The sequence below is a fragment of the Leucopleurus acutus genome (assembly GCF_964270905.1).
Source record: "Leucopleurus acutus genome assembly, chromosome: 17".
Taxonomy (NCBI): domain Eukaryota; kingdom Metazoa; phylum Chordata; class Mammalia; order Artiodactyla; family Delphinidae; genus Leucopleurus; species Leucopleurus acutus.
In genome coordinates, this window is record NC_139159.1 from 77213511 (window position 1) to 77225888 (window position 12378).

A 12378-nucleotide genomic window follows, 5' to 3' on the forward strand; every position below is an offset into this window, starting at 1 on the left:
TCTCCTTTCCCACTGTGCGGAACATAACCACTTACACAGTCTCAAGAATTTTTAAAGTATCATCCGCTTAAAAATAGACGGATTAAAAACAAATGTTCAAAACAATGTTTAACACATATTAAAAGAAAGTTAAAGAACAATCTCACTTTTCTCTATCACATAAGATACCAACAACCACCCTGGGCCACTCTTATCATGCGTTAAAAGTTCTCTCATAGCATGTGGTTCAAAGCCAACCAGTGACAATTATTAAAAGGAGGAAGAGGGGAAACAGGCACAGGATACAAATTAAATTCTTCAATATATCATTCAACCAACATGTACAATATATTCACTTACAGACATGTTTAAGAAATGGTCCTTAAACAGAAACAATGTAAACATTACTATAAGGAAAATACCTTCTCCGTATGATATAGCAAACTCAGCCCAAAACTTAGTATTCAATGCATCATTTCGGGGCACACTCTACACTCCCTAAATTTGCAAAAATAGCCAACTATTCTGCTATAAATTTGTTTGGGATGAAGATAACTCTCTTCATTACAGTAAAATAAATTTTATCACATGCAGTTTAGGGAAGCAGCTTAATAAGTTACTCATTTATATTTCTTTCAAATATAAAAGTCTGAGGATGCTCAAATAATCATTAAGAACAAACTGACTTATAAACAAAAGCTTTTTATAAATAAAAATATACTTAAAGTAATCCTACAAAAACGTACAAAGAATTCTCATATGTAACTATCAAAACAATACCCAATATCAAACATTTAACTATACACATTTAACTACTGATATATATTCAAGTAGAAGGTTTCAGAGTAAAATTTCCATGTCTTTTCCACTTAAGGGCAAGTTTTTTTGAAAAATATTCCGCAGACAAATAGATATTTTTTAAATAGACTGTACAACCACTATGTTGATTTTAACAATACCTCAAGTAAAGTTAACTTAGAACAAATACTAATAATAGTTAGAAATATTAAATTATATACAATGTTAAATTGCCATTGCCTTAATACAAAGAAGTTCATAAATTATCTTAAGATAAATCTATATTTTTCCCTAGTTTGTGAAAACTGCAATAACCTTTCTATTAAGAATAACTTCTGATTAAACCACCCTCAATAACTGAGATTCAAACCATCTCCCAGATGGAGCAGCTGGGAGAAAATAAAGAGGACAGTTTTAAAAAAGAACTTTGATGCTGTAGATAAGATGATACGACATTAAAAACCAGTGTGACTGGAGTCTGCAAAATATAAATACGTAACAGTGAAAGAAAACGCTTTAAGGCCAGTGAGGAAAATGCAATTTACAGGATCATCTATGACTAAAATTCTGAGCTCAGCCTTTCTTATTTCTAAAATTTTTGCCCAAATTTCTGCAGATTACAAAGTCTAAAAACTTAAAAAAATCCTATATAGTGGACTTAAACATACTTATTAGTATTAGGTAATGTTTTATGCTTAAGAAGTCTACCAAATATTATTTAAAAATCCAATTTTACATAAAGTATGTTGCACTACTGATTGCATTTTATAGAAAAGAAAAAGTAAATGACATTTGAAAGTGACACTGGGTTAAATAATAAAGAACATAAATCAGCCTTAAGTTCCAATTAAAATTTCTAATCATTATTTCTATTCTCACAGATCTTGGCACAAATATTTTAAAATGCAGTAGTCTACTTATTTTTTTTGCATGTATTTAAAAAAATTTTAAATTACATTCCCTCAATAATGATAAATCCAAGTAATGAAATTTTTACCTATGCTCTAAATTAGCAATTCTTTGAGACAGTTCTTTGAAATTAAAAAAAACAAAAAACGAAAAAAACTTGAAAACATTTCTTTTAACATCACAACTTCAAGCTTCATTTTTTTTTAAAGGAATAACTGTTTTTTGTGTTTTTTTAATATTTATTTATTTATTTATTTTTGGCTGTGTTGCGTCTTCGTTTCTGTCCGAGGGCTTTCTCTAGTTGCGGCGAGCAGGGGCCACTCTTCATCGCGGTGCTCGGGCCTCTCACTACCGCGGCCTCTCCTGTTGCGGAGCACAAGCTCCAGATGCTCAGGCTCAGTAGTTGTGGCTCACGGGCCTAGTTGCTCCGCGGCATGTGGGATCTTCCCAGACCAGGGCTCGAACCCATGTCCCCTGCATTGGCAGGCGGATTCTCAACCACTGCACCACCAGGGAAGCCGCAATCTTCATTTTTACTCATTTGTTCAACAAAGGAACTAACAGCCTATACTAAAAAAAATCAATGGTATCATTCTAGCTGTTCCCTTAATTTTTATAATATTCAATTATGTTAAGAGCAATAAAACTGTGCCTGTTATCCGAAAGTTGTGCTCTCAATCCATATTCAACATGAAAATAATTTCCTGCTTTCCGTCTCATGCACAAGAACAAAACAAAAAACTATTAAAGTGCTCAAAAGATACTCTGAACACATATACTCACATGCTTAGCTCTTAACCCTTAAATCCCTTCTCTAGGAATAAGACTTCTCTAAAATTGGGGAGGAAGGGTGTCACTCTTACACAGCCAGGCATGAATAGCATAAAGCAAAGTAAATTTGATTGATTATCCTTAATTAAGTTTGTGTCCAGTTCCACCCTTTCCCCCTTATCCCACCATAAAGTTTGAGCTAACTCATAAGCAAGTTCTACTCATATTAACTCACATTCCTTTTTTCAAAGTCATCAAAGTAAAATGATTTCAGAATGAAAACTCCCCAAGTACTTCATTCAATATCTCCTGCGATTTCAAATAAACCCAACTGCACTAAAAAGGAGAGAAAAAAGCTCCCTTGAAAGTCAGAGTATGCAGCTTTTCTTTTATCAAAATAGATTTTTCACAAGTGACCCAAACACAATTACAGCTTAGGAAAATCAAGCCTTTAATTCTGAAGAATAATTTGCACCTAGAGAAAAATTCAAGGTGATGGTTTTCACTGCATGTGGACTGTAGACCAAATCTATTTATTTTGACTTTGCTGAAGTCTGGGTATTACCACTTGTTGGCCTATGTTGCAGGACCACCGTCCTAGTGAGAGCATCTTACAACAAGCTGCTTTTGATACCTTACTAATTAAACTACCTTGGATAGGATTCCAGACAAACCTGACCATAAAATTTTGGCATTCTAATTTGGTTTCAATGTACTCTAAATGGTACAACTCTAGATCACATGGCAATTTTTCCATTCAGTTAAAACCTTAATAGATAGCATATAAGTGGCACAACTTTGAATTTAGCAAGCCCATAAATATTAACTTTGCCCCCAAACACTTTGGGGAAACGGATAATTCAAGGAACACACTGATGAATCTCAACATTATGCAAAAAATGTTCTTTGGTTTCTGTTTTTTGCTATACTGCACAGCATGAGGGATCTTAGTTCACCGACCAGGGATCCAACCACTGGACGGGCAGGGACATCCCCAAAATTTGTTCTTAAATTGTTGTACGACAACTGATTTTTCATAAATCAAATCACATTTGATAAGTACCACATAAAAGGGATTAATTATTTGAAGGCACCTTTTAGTGAATCCTTTTTGTAAAATTTAGAAGTCTCATATAACATAACTAACCACTACTTGTTTTATAATCTTATACTTGTAAATATCAAAGTTCTTGAAGTGGAGCATAACTGCTTTCTTGGGCTAAATACATCCCAGCATTACTGCCCTTCTCTCTCTTTCCCAAGTTTTAAAAATGTCACCCAAAAAACCAGCTGTTCATCTGTAGTAGAATATACAACACTAGGAAAGTCGAAAAAAGAAATTAAGTGATTTTTTAATGTAAAATAGAAATGTATGTACTCCCAAAGATAGGTCAACAAATTATTTTTAGCAATGATCACAATAAATGCCGAATTAAAATGATTTTTTAAAAAAATCAAGATATGCACTTCTTAAATCACTTTCCCACGTGCCTTTGTCACCTGGAGGAAACTGTTCAAGAACTGTTGATCTCCATGAACACATGACCTCCACAATGGCACCAAGGTCAACGAGACATACAGGAGGGGGGTATGCTGAGTAAGTGCTGATTTGCCCAGTTCTACAGTTCCCTTTAAAAAGAGAGAAGGAAGATAAATAAAAATAAAAATGTATTTATATAGAACAGGAAAGGAAATGATGTTCTAAGTGGTTAACATTCAAGAACCCCATTACAGAATTGTATATAGACATATGTCAGTAACAGCCACAGGAGCAAGACGTTAAAAGGGGCATCACAGCACAGAACCAGGTACAACCAGGTACAAAAATTGCTGCACAGAAAGAATTAACAAGATACCAAACTGAAAAATCCTCCCTTACGTCTTGTACTGAAAACCTTTGGTACCCTGGCTACATGCTACAACGACTCAATTTCAAAGTGAGAGTCTCTGCTGACAGAACTTCTTGAAAAAAGACGAATAACCAAAGGTCCATAAACAACCGAAGAAGCACCCGCATATCAGAAATGCTCAGGTAAGAAGTAAATTTGTATATGCTGAACCTGCCAGTTAATGTGAAATTCACCAGGTGTCCCGGTGTTCCCTCATTCTTTACCAAAGATTCCTTTGGACATTTCCTCAGCTGTCACAATCCCCAACCTTTCAAAAACCAGAAGTTTTCTTGGATGAGATTTAAACTCTAAAACACATTACCCACTTGGTATAATCTGTTTAAGCTGGACTTATACGCAAAAAACCCTTATCATGTGAAATTACTATATTTCAAATTTCCAAACAACTTTCAAATATGAAACAAACATACGTCAGAGGTAGCACCTGAAAATTTAAAAGTGACTTAGCGGAGAGCAATTCAGCTGTGGATAATTCATTCCAACGTTTGGTAAACAGGTTGCATGCATTATAATAGTAGAAAACTAAAAAGGAGAAAGAAGTCAGCAGAAGCACTGGGTATTCACAATCAGCAGAGAACTGGGCTGACAGCAGTCTTCCAAGTTACTTTCAGGGAAGCTCCTGATTGGTGGGCGGCACTGGGTCAATGTGATTACTTAACCCTGGCAGTTACAACTAAACTCCACTTTGATGGGCTCCAAAGCTTATGACAAAAAGACGACTGCTTGAGCATATCAAGTACTTCGCTGTCCTGCTTCTATTTCTCTCTCACACAACCAGGGGCCTGACACCTGAAACCCATCAGAAAAACATTACCTCGTTTCGGGGCTTTAGAGTTTTGTATTTATTATTTTTAAAGTCCACTGGGCATAGATTCAGTTGGGGGGGTGGTGGTGATGTGAAAGATTAACCCATTTCCTGAACACACAGAGAAGAGCTCATGACCATTCAAGCAGTTCCCTCTCTCCCTAGTAATAACTTTTTTAAAAAAAATATCATTTAGTCCTAAAATAACCATAAGCAACAAACATCAAACATTGGCATGGCAACGTCCACACATCATGCCCTAGTGCTACCCACAGGCAGATCTGTTCGTCTCTGGTCCCCATCCAGGCGGGTCCTCCGGGTCCCTCTCGCTTTCGTCCGGTCCAGCAAGGCTTCCCCCCGAGTTTTGCTGTAAAATCCGCCACTTTCGTTGGCCCGGGCAAAAGCAAGGCGCCTCGGTCCCCAGGGCAGTTTCTCCCAACTCCCAGCAAACATTTCCTGAGCGCTTCCAGCGGGCCCCCCGCGCGCACCTGGCCGGGCCCCTCGCCCCCTCCCCGCACTTTACCAAGCCCCAGACAGGGGCCCACCTGCCTCCCGTCGCCTGTCCCACGGCCGGGTCGCCCAGCCAACTCCTGCCCGGAGGCTGCACTCCCCCGGGTCCCGAGCCCCCATCAATCCGGGGGCCGACCCCGAGGGTCAGGGGGGCGCCAAAAGGAGCCCCCAGACAGGCTGACCCCGCGACGCCCCCCAGAGGCCGGGTCCCGCGCGCCTGTCAGCGCCCCCGGAAGGGGTCAGACAGGGGGGCTGAGCTCGCCGGGTGCCCTGTCCGCTCCTGACACCCTCTCCCCCCACCGCACTCACCTGGCGGGCTCCAGCCGAGGGGCCGGGCGAGGGGCTCCGGGGTCGCGCGAGGAGGCCGCCGGGCCGCCCGCCGCGGCCCCCAACCTCCCTCCCGCTCCCGCTCCCGCTCCGGCTCCCGCTCCCTCTCCCGCTCCGGCCGGCGCGCGCCCGGAGCGCCGGGGGGAGGGGGCGCGCGGACGCGCGAGTGCCGGGGGAGGGGGCGCGGCGAGAGCAGCGGCTCGGCGGCGTCGGCGGAGAGAAAACAGCCTCGTTCGCGTCCGTCATGGCGCGCGGCGGCTGCGGCGGTTCCCTCCGGCTTCCCGGCTCCCTCGCCTTTAGTTTGACCTTTCCCTCCAGTGTGTCTCAGGGAGAGCGGCGATGCGCGCGCGTGTGCATGTCTCTCTGTGTGTGTGCGCGCGCGCGCGCGGGGAGGGGCCGGGTTCGCTCCCCGACGCCTGACGTCACTGCTATGGCAACGGAAGCCCCGCCCCTTGCCGCCTGTTTCCTGCCCCGCCCTCTGTGCACGTTCCGGGGCCTCACGTGCTCACTCACACGCACGCACGCACGCACGCTCGGAGCGCGCGCGCCCAGAGCGTTGACGGGAGCGAGTTGGGAGGTCATCTGGGCCTCCTGGTAGCCTCCCTGAGTTCAACCAATCCAGTGAGGAGAAGCCGTGGGCGGGGCGGCCTCGGCTGCCAGAGCGGCGTGAAAAATTTCCCAAGGCAGAGCGAAAACCTTTCCTGAGCGACTGAGCATGCCCGGTGGTGAAAGGTGAGAATTGCCTGAAAGTTTAGGTGGGTGGAGGGGGAGGAGGTCCGGTAGAAGGGGAAGGGAACTCCGGGGCCCAGTATAGGGGTGTTTAACTGGTATCAAACTGGGACTGCGCGGTGTGAGAGTCAGGCAACCCCGGTTTGCAATCCGGCCCGGCCGCTGTTGCTGTGTGACCTTGGACGTGTTACTTAACCACTCTGAACTGAATGTCTTGAGTAAAATAGGGTTACTAAAATCTACCATTGTGGTTGTGAGAAGTAAAAGCGTGGAAAACGCCTCACCCGGCAAATTGTAGAGCCCAAACACTTAGTTATTAGTGTGGAGTCCACAGCCTCCTTATTTTACGAATGGGGACACAGGACTCAGGGAGATTAAGTGACCTGTTCAATGTCAGGTAGTGGCAGAGACCCAGGCTTCAAGTTCAGTACTCTTTCCTACATGGCCTTCCCTCAGGGAGAGGGGAAAAAAAACACACTACAGAAAAACAGGTAAAGATCCTTTGCTCTCTGTGGATCCCTTTTTAATCCACACCAATTCTCTTCCCATGCCCCCGAAAGTTTTGAGCTCTGGACGTAAGGGCTGGACAGCCTTGGTGCAATTTTTGGAGGGTAGTTATTTGGCTCTCGATTTGTCCCTGAACAAGCAACAGAATGGTGCTTTCCTCAGTTCCCTTGGGGAGCCTAAATTTCTTCTAAAGTTTTGGTTAAAGTGTAAACACAGTAGCAAGGAGCTCCAGTTCCTCCACAATTTCTAGCTACCTGAGGAAAGAGTAACTCAGTTAACCAATGTTTACCCAGCATCCACTGAGCAAGTAAGAATGCTTCTCCAGCCCACAAAAGGCCTGTGACCTCAGGTCTGTGCAGGTACCTTATGATTCAGACCCACTGGTGACCTCATCGTTCCTTGTGCTTCTAGTCCTTTCTCTGACTTAGCTCTTAATCACTTACTGTCTCATGGTATTTCTTGAATGATATAGAACTATTTAACTCTAGATGTGCTGTTGACTTTTTAAAAGTATTTGTCTCCTTTCCTGTCTTATGCACCCCCCCTCCCCAAAATACCTAAATCTGGTCTTGGTAAAGGACATCACCAGCTCCTCAAACATGCCCTTATATTCCCCACTTTCTCTCCAGAAATTAATTCACTTGAGCCTTTCAAATTCCACCTAAAACGTACTTGCTTCCAAAAGGTCTTGCTGGATCTATTCAGAATGAATTAGTCCCTTTTCCTGAGCACTTGGTACATTCCTTGCTTCGGACATTGTTTCTAGTAGACTTTGTTTCTGTGATTTGTGCACAGGTCACCTAGAGAAAACTTCTCTGAACATCCATGTATGGGTTGGCTGTTCCTATTCCTTGCTCTCATAGCATCTTATGGTCTAATATATTGCTTCTTACGCGTTCCTTTACAATTTGATTTATTTACCTTCTCCATCAGATGTAAAACTCTCTAATGGCAGGAAACATGTTTAGGTCCACTTTGCATTTCCAGCATTAACCTCAGTACCACAGCTATAGAACGACTAGGTATTGAATGGCTGAATGGGCTCCTTGCCTACTGCATAAAGTTCTTAGGGGCAGACTTTACTTTGTGTTTATATCTCAGAACCAAAGATTTTCTGGGAAGTTATAAATCTTGGACTACTCTAAAAGGCACTAGAAATTACATGGTCACACTCATGCAATGAAGGAAGGCTTTGGCAGTAGCATAAAATACTGAGCAGAGCAAGAAGTAGGAAATCCAGGGAAAAAGAGGTGATTTCTTAACTGCTGCTGTGGACCTAGAATGAGAGATTTTCAAATGTTGTTAAGGATATCAAGCAGATTCCTCCAAGGTGTGTCAGTGATGTTCCTCCCAGAAAAGGGGAACAGTTATGCAAAGAGGAGTCTTGGAAAAGAGATCAAGCAGTGTTTGCTTACTCTGAACTGGTAGCATTTGTTCCTTTGCCTAACTGGGCACGAGAATCTAAAGCCTGGTGCTATTCCTGTGTGTAATATTGTTCTCCCTCTGCTACGCTATTTAACTACCTATGTGTGTGTGTGTGTGTGTGTGAGTGTGTGTGTGTGTGTAGATGTGTGTAAATCCTTACCAAATCTAGTCCTCTTATTCCTCATCATGTGAATGGCACTGCCAAACACCCAATAGCAGGAGTCATTCTCAGTTTATCCCCATCTTCGTCTGTCAGTCTCTGAGTCCCATAACGTCTTCCTCTTAAATGGCGGTGGTAGCCATGAACTGCCCTCAGGCTTCATGTGAGCCCTCATATCTCTCATCTGGACAAAACCCTCCTACTTGGTCATTTCACTCCATCTTGGCAGGTCCAGCCCAACTTTCACCACATCCCAGACTCCAGAGGGACGTTTCTGAAACCCAGAGAATTGACCATGTCCTCAAACAGCTTAAAAATCTTCCATGGCCCCTCCATGCCTCCTCAGGAAAAAAGATCACACTTCAGTGGGTTTTTTATGCTTCATCCTCAACCAATTTCTTCAGCCACGTCTCCCACTACTTTTGCAAGAACTCTTCTGCTCCGTGGGTGTTGAAAACTTGCAGCTTCTCATACATACCATGTTCTCTGTGCACAGGTTCACCTACCTGAGATTCTCTGCCCAGGCCCTCTCTACCAGGTTAATTGCATCTGTGCTTTCTAGGTCTATGAGGACAGTCATGCTTCATCCCTCTGGCATAGCTCTTCTTATTCTGTGTTGTGAATATACTCTATGTGCTCACATGTCTTATCTTCACTAGAATGTGAGCTACTTGAGGGCAGGGGTCTTGGCATATTTTATACCTGTATGGAACTCTAACACCTACCAGGGTGTCTGGCACAGGATAGATACTCAATAATTGTTTATTGAATAAATGAATGGATTATGAGCTCCATGAAGGAAAAAAAAGTATTACATTTCTTTGATTCTTCACAAAGCCAGGCCCAGTATCACGGAAGTAATAAGTAGGTACTTAAAGTAACAACAAATGAATGAAAGGGTAGTAATGAGATATTAAAAACCTACCATGCACCCCCTCACCTTCCGAGATGGCCCACACTGTCTGTGGAGTGTGTATCTCCCCGAATAAAACTTCTTTCAACAAACAAAACAACCTACCATGTATCAGGGACTAAACTTAATACTTTCCATTCATTGGCTCAGTTAATCCCCCAGCAACCCTATACAGGAGACATTGGTATCTACATTCTGCAGATAAGGAAATCAAAGCTTAAGGAGGGGACACGACTGGGCCAAGGTCACACTGTTAGTTGTTGGCCAAGCCAGGATTTGATTTCAAGTTCATCTAACTTGGAAATGGACTATTACGGAAGGTATTCTGCTGCTGCTGCTGCCGTTGTGATGGTGGTAGTACTGCTGGTGAGGATGACTTGGACATCTATTTTGTCATGACTGATAAGAAGCTCCTGCTTCTTATCAGAGAGATCAGTGCTCCCTGTGCTCCAACGGGAAGAAATGTGATGCCTTACCTGCAGTCAGTATGTACAAGTCAAGCTAAATGGAGGGGTCATATTTTTTCCTTTTCTTTGTTTTTTCCAGAATTATTTTTCTGTAACTGAAATAAAGATTACTTAGTTTGAGGATACAGAGGTTGCACATGTAAGGATAAAATGTGTAAAATTGGTCTTTGGGATAGGAAGGACCCAGCTGAGGCCGTTTTGGAGGCTAGAAAATGAAAACTTTTTTGGGTTAGTAACATGGTCAGTTCATGAAGAGCTAAGGTGAATCTTAGTATTTAAAAGGCAATCCTTAAAAAGTTGGGTTAGGAAAAAAGACACTGGGTAAGTACCTCATTAGGAAGAGGCGGAGAACATTTGGTTCCTGTCTGGAGGGAGTCTCTTGCTCCAGGCTTACAGTACCAAGAGGCCCCTGGAGTTGGAGTGGGGCTCCCACAGAGTTACAAGCACACCCTTGCCTGGAGGGCACGCTCCCCTCTCTGGGAAGGTCAACATCTTTGACCAGAACATAGACTTGTAGGGGGAGGTGGTGAATGAGGAAGAAGCGGGGAAGGGAGAGCCCACATCTACCCGGTTAGCCGACCAGCTCTATCAGTCCTGGTGATGAGCTAGGGAAACCAGCTGTTCTACCCTCATAGCCTGTTCAGACTGATACATTGAGATTAGCGGCTATGTGGATGCTGTACACTGCACAACCCTAGGGGGAGCTATTTAGATGGGTGTCTATATGAATGACATCCTCTGTACAGTACTCAACGTGTAGCCGTCCTGACTGTAATATATTCAAGGCACATCTGTGTCTACTTTGGCAATTTAAATGATCCTGATTAAACCTTTGATAATACAAATAAATAAATATTTATTGACTGCCTACCAGTTATCATCTCAGAAATTTAAATGACATTTATTGTACAAAGTTATTTCTAACGATTTGTGCATATTTCAAAGTGCTTATTAGACTAATAGCATTACCATTCATTTATTAATTCTAATAAACAACAATTGAGCAGCTAAGTTCCAGGCATGATTCAAAAGGCTGGATTCAACAAACGTGTTGAACACTAACTACAAATCTTACAAAAACTATTAACTGATTCCTTCAAAAATAAAAGCTTATGCATTTTTGCAATTTGTTTATGCCACTTTACATATGAAGGTAGTCTCCAAAGCCTCTTTGTTTCATAGACCCTCATCTACTAAAACCTGGTTCTTGCATTTCCAACAATCCAATACGCTAGGATGCACCAGTGAATATAAAGCTTTTACATACTTTTTTTTTTTTCCCCTCCTAGCTCTATCAAGCGAAGGGCCAGAAAGTTAAGTTGGCTGCTTTAAAGGTTTCCTGGAAGCACTAGGGAAACCATTTTTCATAGAGTAAGTGTGTGGCTGCCTTGTCCAGGAAAAAGAGTGTAATCAGTCTTGGATCCCTGGATCACTCTGTGGAAGAATGCTAATCTCCACCTAGAAACATTTCATTTGGATTGTTAGACGAGCAAGAAATAAATGAAAATTGGGGGGTTGGTTTGTTTTAGCAGCAAGCTCTACTCAACACCTTCACTGGAAAAGGAGACAATATGGCCATGTTTGTACCCCAAATTTGCTGAGCTGCTCATACAAGTAACATTACATTCTTAACTTTGGAACCCAATTAAGGATGGCTCTGCCTCCAGTCTTTATTAAATTGCTTCCAAGTGTTTGGATGGTCTAACTATGTGTGACTATCACTACTGGAAAATTGTTATGCGCAGTTCCAAAAGCTGATAATTAGCTTAAAAAAGCCACTCAGGAGGAACAAATACACACATACATACATAGAGTCACACACACGCACGAACACAGTAGTATGCAGACTTTCAGGTAACTTTTACCATTTAAGTCAAGAGGCTTAAAGAAATCTGAAATAATATCCAGAATATTCACAACAACTCAGGAAGAAGGAATGAGGTGATCCCAGGAAGGGAGCGGGCTGTGCTTTTAATGAATCATCATCACAGTCTCTCTGTGCTGTTTGTCCTATGACCTCAGGTGGCATGCAGCATCATGCCAGGCATGTGTTTGAGTGGCCCTCCAGCTCCTCCAGAATTACTGTAAAGTTAGAGGTAGGATTTGCTCCTGGTATTTTATGTGAGTGTCGGTATGAAAGGCTGCAGCATGGGTGAGTGAGCAGTTTA

General features: G+C 42.5%; 1 long non-coding RNA gene across 1 annotated transcript in view; it reads left to right on the top strand.

Moving 5' to 3' along the window:
- Positions 1 to 6679: 6679 nt before the first annotated feature.
- LOC309974314 overlaps positions 6680 to 12378 on the top strand; it is a 269384-nt gene continuing 263685 nt past the window's right edge. The window contains exon 1 of the long non-coding RNA XR_014326876.1: positions 6680 to 6741. This is a non-coding gene — a long non-coding RNA (uncharacterized lncRNA). The remainder of the gene's footprint in view (positions 6742 to 12378) is intronic.